Genomic DNA, 13,936 nt, shown 5'->3' with positions numbered 1-13,936 from the left:
TTTTCATTGTGGACTTGACATTCATGGGTTTTTTTCCTTGTTTGTAAAACAGTTTCATACATTTCTTTACAATTACCGACATTTTCCAGCTAACACACCATCCATGAACCTGGTCAACATCTTTCTATAGTAAAGTTTTGTCGGAAGCGTGCCTCACGATTGGACAATTTGACAATCATATGAAAATAACAAGGAAGTTGAAAACGTTACAAGAGATGGACGGTCATTGACATTTTTAGTCCTAGATGTAATATAGAACCTTGTGAGTGCACCGGTGTCTAACCCTCGTTGTTGTAGCCGATTAAGCACTGCTAAGGTGTTACAGTGTACATTTTGCCCTGAGCTTATAAAATTTCATTTATAGTTACATACGTGCGCGGATGATATTCTAGGTACTTGCTAATGTTCGCAAAGCAAACATGATTGGGTCTTTGATATTTTCAATACTTCTTTATTTACTAGGTTTTAAACAAAAGTATTGGCTATATAGTTAATCAAATCTGGCCACAAATTGAAAATATTTGGTTTCTTTATTAAAACATATTTTTCTGCCAAATCAAAATAACGATAATGCACTTTATAAAGCACCCTAGATAAGTATCAAGTAATAACTCTGCGCTCTTTTTAAGATAAATTGATACGTCATGTTAAGGATTTTAACAATTTATTTCGAGTGAAATATTCTACATTTCTTCCTTAGAATATATACTTATACATGATAATTAGTGCACAAAATTGCTTTGTTTGAGGTTTTAATGAGAACATTTCTAGTATTTGATAATAATATATACATTCATTTTCGTGTTAAATTTCGCAGTTACATCTCAAAGAAGATATGTGTTTGACATATTGACTATTATTAATATCGTAAAGATATGTTCGCTAGGCATGACTTTCTATTATCAATATAATGACAAATATCCATCAGTTTAGCATTTCTAGATCTTTCTCTTACTTATATCGTAAAGCTATATGTGGGTTTGTACCTTATTTGTTATATAACTGACTTTCAGCGATATGGTGATTTCTAGTAATATCGTGTAAAAGTGCATCGGTTTGATCATTCACAATTGATACCGTGTACCTATATCGACGATGTGCTGTCTTAAAATAACAAGACGTTTATCGACCACGTTGATCGCATTTACCCTTCTGAGCATAAAATCAAGGACTCTACAGACTTTTCCTTTAGCCGCTTTGCTTAATCTTTGCTTACAACACGACCAGCTGGGATGGAAATCACTATGTTGCACGAAAAGTGGGACAATTTCGATTTTCCCTGAACGTTCCCTTTATTTATAGTAACATCCCTAACATGGTAACATGTCGCAGTTGATTCGGTATTTAAATGTTTGCTTTGATAGACATAGACTGCTGACCATTAACAACACAGGGTTCTTAAGATGTAGATGGATGAAGACTATGGACACGGTTTATAGTTGCCATCAGGATATCGCAAGGAAATATGGTATTTCGTAGTATGATAAAATGGTTGATATTGTTTTTATTATACTCATTAGTGTGCCTTGTGATTTTGATTTCACTACCCGTGTTCTTGGTGTGAGAACTTGATATATTTTGATTTAACCTAGATTTATATGGCAGGGGTCGTCGAACTACATTTCTTACGTTTGTATATTATGCTCGATTATTTATTGTTTTTGAATTTTAATTAAGTATTTGTTGACACTAAAGTATCATATTTTTATGTCGGTTTAGATAATGATATTGCGTACTTGTTTATTTACAAAAATCAAGATTGTCTAAGCGTTTTAAAGCCAAACGCACATTTTAAGAGTGCACTAACGGTCATACAGTATGTATATATATATTAATATTCGTATACAAAAAAGGATCTTTTTGAAAATCGACTCCACTGCACTTATCTCAGAAAAACGTGCCTAAATACAAGTGTAATTTAAATCATATCTGTACAAGTAAATTATCTTTCGGCGACTACCAATAATGTGTCGATCTGTTGACATCTATGTACACCTTCTGGTCCCAGAATAATTCACTTCTATTCGATATCGTCTCGATATGCCTTTTCAAAAAATGACTCCAACAGATATACCAATGTTAACGCCCTGACATTATGATATTTGACATTTGGTTTGGTTGTATTAGGTTTAACGTCCCTTTAACAGCTAAGGTCATTTAAGGACGTGCCTTCATGTGTGTAGTGTATGCGTGCCTGTGTATGTGTGCTGAAAGCAGGGTTTGTTGATATATTTGCTTCCTTGCGATTGCTCGGATCTCATGCCGACTTTTGAGTGCTTTCTCACTAAAATACCATGCCGAAGGCGGCCATCACAGTATTCCACCCGCTCACATTATACTGAAGACGGGTCGACCATTTGTTGTGATAACCTTAAATGCTGAACGTTATGTAGAGAATAACAATTATCATTTTTAAGAACTTTGGTATGTGCCAGCTATGAGACAGAGCCCAATGCCTACCCCATTCGGCCAAACGCTCAACACTGAGGTTAAAAGTGAGGTATTGTAATAATCGACACTCATTCCCATTAATATATACACTAAAATACACATTTTTGGTACGTGACAAGACATCTATTAATGAAAAAAAGACGATGATATTGAAATCCACCTGCGTTAAGTGGAAACAATTAGGTAGATGTCACAGTCTTGGTAATGACTTCAAATGTCTGCATAAAATACTCTCGTGGCATTAAGTTAGGGCCTCAGCTTATATCAACCTGACACTATACATTCCATTACAATCAGCCTAGTTAGCTAACGCTATCTAAGCACAAGGCTTTAATTGACGACAATCAATGCACATTGATGATTTTATGATATAGTTAAGTTCACATGCTGCCTAACAATATTATAACAAGCTTGACGACGGTGGTTTTGTCTTTATTTCGTTCCCACACAACAACAGCCCTAAACTACCTCTCTTTCTCCATTGGTTAGACCTGCTTATAAGTGCTGACTTTGCTAGCAATTTGGACGTTTCAACAGTGTGGTTGCGAAGGCTATCGATTTTAGCGTTATTGCCTCCTCAAGGCGTGGTATAACTGCATTGATTGAATACTAATAGTAATTACCATGTCATTTAGGAATAAAGGAGTTTGTAGTAAACAATAAAGTCATTTATTTATTCCGTAAACGCTGTATCTTCTGCAACAAATCTAATAAATTTTCAATTTCCTCCCCAATTGATGTTCTCTATTTGAAGAGGACAGTTTAATAGATTCATGCTCTCTGTCATTTAATGATACTAGCCAATTCGCCGGAAGTCAGTGTATGTTGAGTACTGTTCAGAGCCGGATCGGCGTGCACCAAATGCCGGAGGTGGTCCACCAGATTTCCAATTTTCTATCACAGTACAAAAGATTAACACCACATAGTGGGGGAATTGATAATCGATTTGTTACCAGTAAATTGTCTTCATATCATGAAACAGTAACGCAATGTTTTCTGATCATTATATATATACATTCTGAAAGTTTATTGAGTTGCTTAAGCTTGTTGTGCTAATTTTCTAAAATATATTTTATATTTAGAAAACTATTTTTTGTTAGCAATTCTTTTTTAAACACTTTGTTTTCATCGATTTATCATTAATTTGCTGTATATTTGCGGTAATGTTTACTACAGAATCCATTATCATTATATAATGTCAGTTATCTCCCATTAAAATTCACTTGATGGTTTTATGTCAGTTATTTCTATTAAAACTCACTTGGTAATATAATGTCAGTTTTCTCCCATTAAAACTAACGTGATGATATAAAAACAATTATCTCCAATTACAATTCACGTAATGATTAATGTCTGTTTCCTTTTTTTAAACTATCGTGATGATATCAGTCAGTTAATAATTTCGTTAAATCTATGGCTGCGATATCTGATCTGCGATAAGTAATTAATTCAATTAAGATCCAAGTGAACTGTTTTATAAACTTTGCATCTTGTTGCCTCAATAAATTAATGCATAAAGGTTTTGATGGAGTAGAAAACTCTCATTTGCAAGTGTGTCACTAATATAGACTAAACACTATAAATCTAAACAATATTAATTTTCAAAATTTAATAGTTTAAGATATCGTGATAGCTTGGCACGCTACACAAGATTGCAAGTGTATGAATATTTCACATATTTTGTAACCATCTGCAATTTAAATTTTCTAGCTGTCTTAATTAAAAAAAAAACACTCGGTAAAAGGCTATATGATCAAGTTTATTTCGTAATATAAGAATGGAGATAAATACCAATTTGTCAATATTATTTTCACCCAATCAAACGGCTTTACTTTAGCAATATAGCAGTAGCTTAAGCAGTTGTTCAATTCAAATATTGGATTGTTTTCCTGATATGTATATTATGTGAAATGATAAGCCATTTATAGCTTAACCTTTGTTTTAGAAACTTGTGAAAACAAATCTTAGTAGAAAATCGAATTTGTTAACAGATTAGGTTGCGTCAGCTGTTATCCCTTCTTGACTTGTAATCAACATGCTATATTAGTACATAAAAAACGCGTTTGAAACCGCTGGAATCATTTTTCAGTATATTTGGGAAACTCTTTTTCCATAATTGTCATTGAATTGAAAATAAAAATGTTGAATTAATTAAAAATAATGAAGGAAGAACAGACTTGCGATAAAACTAAGTTGTGCATCTGATACCGGCAAGATTGTTATTAGATGATGAGGTGTGGGACGAAAAAGTAGTAGTATTTCATTCCCAATCGGTTTCTTTATACATTTGTACATGGAAAGCTTAACAAGTTTTGCTGTTTTTTCTACTATTCGCACTGCTTCCTTGTTAATATTTGCAAGCTTGCATGCATGTTTTATGGCATCTAAGATGTGATTTTGTGACAAAATTATATTAAAAGAGACAAATACTTTGCATTTGTGATGTTCAAATTTGAAGGAAATTTGGAGATAGATTTCTTAAAAAATGAAACAATAAAAGACAAGCGAATGATCAACCAACCCATTATTAGAGTTCGTAATAGATAAAACTAGTACATTGTACCAAATATTGACAAAGAAAACATTGACATGGAGATACTTGCAAAAGAACAAGGAAAATAAGACCAGGTGTTCCGGAAGGGTAAGCGTGTTCTTCTTCATAAATGACAACCGCCATGTTATTCTAGCTCAAATGCAAGGAATGTTACCACCTCGAAGCAAGAACACGGGAAGTCTATAACAGCTAAAATATTTTGTATCTTATCTTATCGGTTTCTTTGTTAACCTGTTACAGTTAAGAACAAGCACCTGCTTGTATCGCCAATGGTGATAGAAGAAAATCTGTACACTTTCTTCCAAACATTATGCTAATGACTATCATACTCTTGAATCTGAAACTGCAATTTTAGCAACAAAAGGAGACATAAAACTAGCAGGGGATTTCGACTCAAGGGTAGGGTCAAGTCTTGATTTTAATACAAATGATGATCTATCAAACTTATTGATAGCCTGACCAGGCCTTGCATAAAGAAAGAAAAACTAGCTTTCCAAGAATCTAATAACATTTTGAATAAAGAAGAAATAAATTATACCACTGAAACCCTTGGTAATGTTTTTACCAAATTACAAGAGTCTTGCATGAACGTTAGAATAAAACAAACAAAACAAAAGACACAGACAATCTGTTTGGACAGATAATGAATACGTTCATTTAAGTAGTACTGTAGCGAACTTAGGTAAAACAAAGGAAGGCTCAACCATGCAACAAAAATATAAAAGGCAAATTCTTTCTTGTGTCAAAGAAGCTTAAACATTTCAAAAATGAAGAAATGGCAATATAAAGAAAAACTTCTTCAAAGGCTGAATGGTATCACTGATCATGATTATAAAACGGGGGTTATTCCTAAAAGGCACGGCTAAACCTAAACAAGAAAGTGGTGACCCAGTTTATTGGTTAGACTTTGTAGAACATTTCAAGACATTGGGAGGATATGGGGAAAATGATAATCAACTGACCCACTCAAATATAAGTATCAGAGAGAGAAAAAACTAGTTACTCGTAACTTAAAAAGTAGGAAAAGCTGTGGTCCTGCTAATATATGTAATGAAATAATTAAAAATTCTGTCCCTGTTATGCTTGACAGTATGGCCAAATTGATAAATGGGGTATATCCAGAAATGTGGAATAAATCATATTTAGTACCAATATTAAAAAACTAAAATAAAAATATACCATCTAATTACAGAGGAATTTCACTTATCAGTTGTTTGGGAAAACTCTTCAATATTATTCTAAATCAAAGACTTGTTAACTTCATGGAGAACAAATTGTGTGATCAGCAATTTGGGTTTAGAAAAAATCATAGAACTTCTGATAGTTTATTTGTTTTTAAATCCCTTGTAACTAAATATATTCATAGCAAAGAGAGAGAAAAAGTGTTTACTCGTTTTGTAGATTTTAATAAAGCATGTGACAGTTTTTGGAGGAAATGTTTACTCTACAAGTTAGCTCAGAGTGGAATTTGAAATAAATTCATGGATATCATTAGCAACATGTATGAGAAGACTTCCTCTGCTGTATGATTTACCACTTAGTCCCTCGCTTTTTAATTTATATATAAATGATCTACAAAAAATTACCCTGTATCCCTTATTAAATCAGAAATAAGCTGTATGATGTTTGCTGAGAACTAACTTATACTATCGGAAAGAGCCAAAGGTATTCAAGCTTCACTAGACAAACTATATGAATATTATAACAACTGGAAACTTTCTATTTATATAAACAAAACAAAAGCTATGATTTTCAAGGGAGTTGACAGGATTAATACTAAATATAGTTTAAAGTTCAGAAACAATCAGGTCAACACCACATAGGAATACCAATTTTTGCGTAAAATTATTAACTCTGCAGACAAATTTACACCATCCATGAAGGAATTATCGAATAAAGGCTTGGAAGTACTTTTTTACAATTAAGAAATATTCTTAAAGGTTAGATAATTTCCCAATTGCTGCACAATGTAGATTTTTGCCTTGCCCTTGTCAAACCAATTTTAACATCATTCATTGCTGAAATTTGTTCCAAGGATTTGTATCAAAAACAAATTAATGCTTAACTGAAAGCACAAAAAAATAACCAAAACTTTCATTACTTTTTAGGCATTGATAAGTCACCCATGTAACAAATTCATCTGAAGTTTTGTAAGCAGGCCCTAGGGATACCTAAGAGGGCAGTAAACATTGAGACAACAGCCGAGTTGGGACAGTATCCTATGGAAATCCTAATTAATGTTCAAGCGTGTAATTATCAAAGCAGAATTTTACAAAATAACAATATAAATCCCTTGGTTACAGAATCCTTTACACTCAATAGAATATTAAATGAGAGTGGTGTTTATTCATGGTATAATTACACTAAAGACGTGGTGGAAACAAATGGGCTTCATGACTTAATAAATGCTCAGAGCCTCATCTGGAATGATAAAATAAATGAAACAGAGAATTAAAACTTACATTTTCAAAGAATTCGAAACCAACATTTTTCAGGAAACTACAATCGATGACGGATAAAAATAGATTATTCTGATATAAATATATTACGAAAAACTACACCCAAGCAAAATACCTATCTGTCACTAATAAAAGCTTAAGAATGTTGCATACAAAATTTAGATTGTGTGAACATAACCTTGAACCAACAATAGGAGGTTCAAGAAAAAACCTTAGAGAGCAAAGAGTGTGTAAAAAATGTGTTGTTCTAGAATTCTTAACTGAATTCTAGATTCTTTAGGTGTGGCTATAATGCACAGCTAAGAAAGGACTATTTAAGTAAATATATTCAAACTAATTCTATACTAGACACAAAACCTTTAACACATGTTTTATCTTCTGACAATATGCAACTTATACTTGACTCGTGCTTATACATAAAACAGTCACTTGAACTGAGGAGTGTGGGCCTGGCTTCTGTGTAAGTTTATATATTGTTCATTATTGCAGTTTCTTTGTATATTTGTTATTTGCCTTCAAATTACTATGTAACTATAAATGAGCAATACACTTATTGAATTGAATTGTACAAAGGCTTTGACACCCACGGCATCCTTCTAGAAAGCCGTTAATGAGAACTTTACACTTTTTTGTCACTTTACAAATGAAAATAACAAATTCAGCTAAGTTTAACATTATATTTGAATGTGTCGCCATAGCAGTTGAATAAACGGTAACGTTTCAAACTTTTGTTTATTTTACAATTATGAAACAAGCTATTTCAACTTATATTTATCCCTCCTTTTTGCCCGGATATTAGCGCGCAGGGGGTCTTAATGTGGGAGGAAACCGGAGTAACTGGACAAAACATACGTGTTTAAATGATTAGTAAAAATAAAACATATTTCAGATAAACAGTACATGTCTACTCTATGAATTTATATATTTATTTACCAAATATTTATGCTTGATATATTTATCATACCCCGTGTATGACCTGATCAGCTCTGAGTCGTAGGCCAGGTAATGTAGCACATGGCAACTTTCGCTTTGATGGGGTGAAAATAAGCCATTAAAATATTTCTATGATTATAAAAGGTACAGTAGGGAATTATTATCGGTCACATTAACTAAGCTATTGGAGTAATAATGAGACATTAAATCTCCGCCATTTGACTGAGTTATACGTTTCATGCGGGCTGTATACCATTATATCAAAACATATACGAGTTGCTCACAGTAAAAATCAACATTGAATGGTATATATGCAGACCAACTTGTTTGTTTGCTATTTGCAACAGGAGATCTGGTAATATGATGAAATAAGTGGAAAAAAGTCACTGACTAGAGGATGTGTTTTTTCATATTGCTATATATATATGTTTCCAACCCATTTCAAGATTAGACCTAGCTGATTTTATATAGTGATTGGAGAGGCATCGGCACCCACATAGGAACGTTACACCATATCAGATTAGCATCTTCATCATTCTAATTGTTTACCAAGATAAATCAATGCCGAAATTCCACTATGCCTAAAAGAGTTATCTCCCCTCGTCTAGTATTTACTCAAAATAAAGCTGTTATCTCTGTTCCACGTAATACGCCATTTCCTTTTTTAATGTTGCTGCAATCAGAAAAAATGGATATTGTTGAATTTATAATTTCCCTCTGTTGAGTCCAAAACAAAACTTGTTTGTATATTGTATATTACGCTTCCCCAAATTATATATCCAATACCAAGAAACCTGCTTGAACATTTGTAAACATGATTGAATAATTTGAATTTCACAAAACTTTTAACATTTGTTAACATTGAGACTAAAACACCAATCGATAATCATTATCAGTTCTAAATTTGCATCCAATAATTAAATGCTTTTTTTGGGGATATGACCATTTGATTTTTTTTACTATTTTTAAGCTTGATAAGGCTAGGTACAGACCTTTACTGTTTGGGTTAAAAAGCCTCGTTTGTTTAACTCAGCATGGTAGTCTGCACTGTGTGCTTTATATATGGTAAAGGAGTCCTTACTATTTGTCCTATTATATGTGCAATGTAAAAGTCGACATTATTTAGTTTTGTATATTAAATAAGAGTCTTGTTTCTCTTAAATAATTAAGTAACTTGTATTTTCTTGGTTTTGTATAAAGTAAAGGGGTCAGTACAGTTTGTATTTTATATATAATGTAGTAATTTGTAATATGTTGTTGGTATTGTATTTAATATACGGGTCCGAATTGTTTGTATTTCATATATAGTGTAGTGATTTGTAATATGCTGTTAGTTTTGTAAATATAATAGGGTAAGAATTGTTTGTGATTTATATATAATGTAGTAATTTGTACTTTTTATAGTTTGTATGTAATATAGGAGTCTGGAATTTCTATCTGTCATGGTATTATTACCTCCATTGCTCGAGAAATCGATAATGTTTGGAAACAAAACGTCAATGTGACGATGTACTATCAGAATCACTGTTGGAATATATTGTTTATTCCAAGCAGATGAATATGTAACTGGATACATCATAATATATCAAGATTCACGATACTACGTGACGTGTTTCTTACTGCTGTACACTAGATACACACTGGGGCATTGTTGGTTTGATGTTCAGCACAACAAAGGTCACTCGCTTTCTAGACTTTAAACAGCTAGATTTGTCATTTATATTTGTCAATTGAATGAAGATTTCTTAAGATGGATTATATATGTTATAGAGAAATCTATATTTGTGATAGTTTTTATTTTTTATTGGTATTATCAATAAGCGGGTATTTTTGTTAGATAAAACAATGGCATAAATGTTAATAATGTTTGCAAGGTTCATGCAATTGATTCCCTAAAGGGACTTAAGATCTAAATTTATTAGGATAAAAGTGCATCTACGGTGGCTCATTCCAACCCATTTTTTAATATTAACCTTGCTTGTAATAATGTAGCTATCAATTGATACTATTTTTCCCCTGAACTAAATATTACATTTTTCATGAGCTTAATGAAAATGTCGTAGTTATTTAAATTGAGATATGATTTTTTGAAATAATACTCAATAATTTTGTTTCGAATACATGTGTGCGATGTCTACTTCTTTCATTGTACTGGCACAGATTTGTTCATTGTAAATGACTGAATAAAATGAAAGTATGTATGACTATGTTTTACATATGACGTGTATAACCAGTTGTTTACCCATCCCCGATATCAAGGGGTTACGCTCACTTTCGCTCTCTGCACCCCTGGAATATGTCATAGCAGAATTGAAGGCACGTGGCCAGCTATTTGATTGGTGTCAGGTGGAAAAAAAACTAACCAATCACTAGGCTGATACTTTTCCTTTGAATATTACAGAGGAGCGACGCCCGTCTTCAAAGCAAATATGTTTTACCGTTACGCGAACGCCAGATTTTTTTGATGAACATCAAAGGATCAAACGAGTCTTTTCATCTCTTCAACAAGGTGTTGCACACTGAGCCTTCAATTTTGCTATGACATATTCCAGGGGTACAGAGAGTGAAAGTGAGCGTAACCCCTTGATATCGAGGATGCGGTTTACATGGATCGCCTTAATCCATTGTACTACTGCATGTATTGTATGTATAATACAATTAACCATTTCATATCCATTAGATAAGGTTTGCGTTTTTCAAAATTAAGTTTTGATTTCTTTTTGTTTATTTTTAAGTATCAATTGGTTTTATTGTAGCACCATACCCAGAGTTACTGGTACAGTAGCCGGCAGCACGTGTAAATGTGATTATAAACGTTCGTCTATGTAACGAATTGCTAGTGTTCGTCTGTAATACATTATACACCGAATCAAATCTCATAACCTACCACTGCAATTATTTATAAATTAACATTTGTTGTAGCCGTACGCTTTTGGTGGCGTTAATGAAGCCGATAAAACTGTCATCGACATAATATTATTGTGTGAATATTTCTTCATTACTTGGGTGACAAAGACATCGGTGGTTGCTATCGATCGACTCAGTAATTAGCTGATATTCTCTCTCTGATACAATTATCTCCTCGTTCACAGCATGAATTACTCAGTAACTCTCTATTGTTGCTACCAAGTGAAATTAATCACGTTTGTATTGATAAGGTTCATTGAGCCAGTTTCGGTAATTATTTGTTCGCCGTGTAATTAATACTTTAACCCATTCGGAGGGTTTAATATGTAGATAGTGTGTCTGCTTGGTTTGTAGGCTAATGACAACGCAATCAAATCACATTGCGGCTAAATAATAACTTGTTACTGCAATGGATACTTAATAACAGAAAAAGTACTACTGTGGGAGGAAGCATTGCTATTTGCTCTCGGCTAATATCGTATTTACACTCAATTATTATAGTTAACAACATTGTAACGAACTCAACCTAACGAGTTTAGGGACAGGTATATAATGATAATAAGTAAATGCACTCATAAGGTAGTAATTAGATAAAAGGTTTACGAGTTGGAAGTAATTTCGAATAGACCTGAAACAATTGGTTGGGTATAGATATTTATATATGTTTTTTAAAAAGCGAATAGTAAAAAGACCGTATACATTCTAATAATGAAAAATTTCTTTTCTGAAAGAATGTTTGAGTCCAATTTATGTTATAATTAGTTTTATACTGAACAGAAAAATAGCTGCAATATGAATTTAACATTAAATTGAACGTCATTGATGGGTAAAAATGTAGAATGTACGTTTGTTATTGCCTAATCAAGTTTAATGTTAATTCGGTTTTTCACTTTTGTATTGTTAATGTGGTACATGCATATATTGTTTTCAATTGTCTTTTTATTGACAATGTTGTATACGTATTACCGATGTGGTATAATATTATTGCTTTATTTATTTTGACATTGTCTTAGATGTTTATTTTTATTTTGAATATCTTTGGGTATCGACGATTTGATTTTTGAATATTGTTTTTTTTTTCCTTTTTTTTTTTGTGTATTGACTATGTGGTGAATATTGTTTTTACTTCACATTCTTTGTGTATGGACGATGTGGTATACACTGTTTTAAGTTTCACATTCTTTATTGTAAGGACGATGTGGTGGATATTGTTTTTCATTTCATATTCTTTGTGTATTGACGATGTGGTGTGTATTGTTTTAAGTTTCACATTCTTTGTGTATTGACGATGTGGTGTATATTGTTTTAAGTTTCACATTCTTTGTGTGTTGACGATGTGGTGTATATTGTTTTTTATTTCATATTCTTAGTGTATTGACGATGTGGAGTATATTGTTTTTTCATTCATATTCTTAGTGTATTGACGATGTGGTGTATATTGTTTTAAGTTTCACATTCTTAGTGTATAGACGATGTGGTGTATATTGTTTTAAGTTTCACATTCTTTGTGTATTGACTATGTGGTGTATATTGTTTTAAGTTTCACATTCTTTGTGTGTTGACGATGTTGTGTATATTGTTTTAAGTTTCACATTGATTGTGTATTGACGATGTGGTGTATATTGTTTTTTATTTCATATTCTTAGTGTATTGACGATGTGGTGAATATTGTTTTTCATTTCATATCCTTAGTGTATTGACGATGTGGTAAATATTATTTTTCATTTCATGTTCTTAGTGTATTGACGATGTGGTGTATATTGTTTTAAGTTTCACATTCTTTGTGTATTGACGATGTGGTGTATATTGTTGTAAGTTTCACATTCTTTGTGTGTTGACGATGTTGTGTATATTGTTTTAAGTTTCACATTCTTGTGAATTGGCGATGTGGTGAATATTGTTTTAAGTTTCACATTCTTAGTGTATAGACGATGTGGTGTATATTGTTTTAAGTTTCACATTCTTTGTGTGTTGACGATGTTGTGTATATTGTTTTAAGTTTCACATTCTGTTTGTATTGACGATGTTGTGTATATTGTTTTAATTTTACATTTCAATTTCATATTATTTATGTATGGACGATGTGGTAAATATTGTTTAATGTTCTTAGTGTATTGACGATGTGGTGAATATTGTTTTTTATTTCACATTCTTTGTGTATGGACAATGTGGTAAATATTGTTTTCATTTTGCAATCTTTGAGTATTCACGATGTGGTGAATATTGTTTTTTATTTCACATTCTTTGTGTATAGACAATGTGGTTTATATTGTTTTCATTTTGCAATCTTTGAGTATTGACGATGGGGTGAAAATTGTTTTTTATTTCACAATCTTTGTGTATTGACGATGGGGTGAATATCATTTTTAGTTTTACATGTTTTGTATATTAACGATGTATTAAACTAATGTTAAAATTATCTAACACGTTATAAGGGATCAATGTAGTTGAAGATACATTCTAGGTTATTGCTGTATGTTATATAGATTCGGGCTTCAATGTAACGTCTATATGTACGGGTGTATACAACTACCGTTGCTACGTTGTAATTCACCAAAAGTCATTTCGAGGTTTACGCTAGAGATGCATCTTCACAGGATATAAATTTCCTGCCAAAAGAAACAATACCATC

Source organism: Mizuhopecten yessoensis, unplaced genomic scaffold, assembly GCF_002113885.1.
Source record: "Mizuhopecten yessoensis strain PY_sf001 unplaced genomic scaffold, ASM211388v2 scaffold10807, whole genome shotgun sequence".
NCBI lineage: Eukaryota > Metazoa > Mollusca > Bivalvia > Pectinida > Pectinidae > Mizuhopecten > Mizuhopecten yessoensis.
This window is presented reverse-complemented; position numbering follows the sequence as displayed.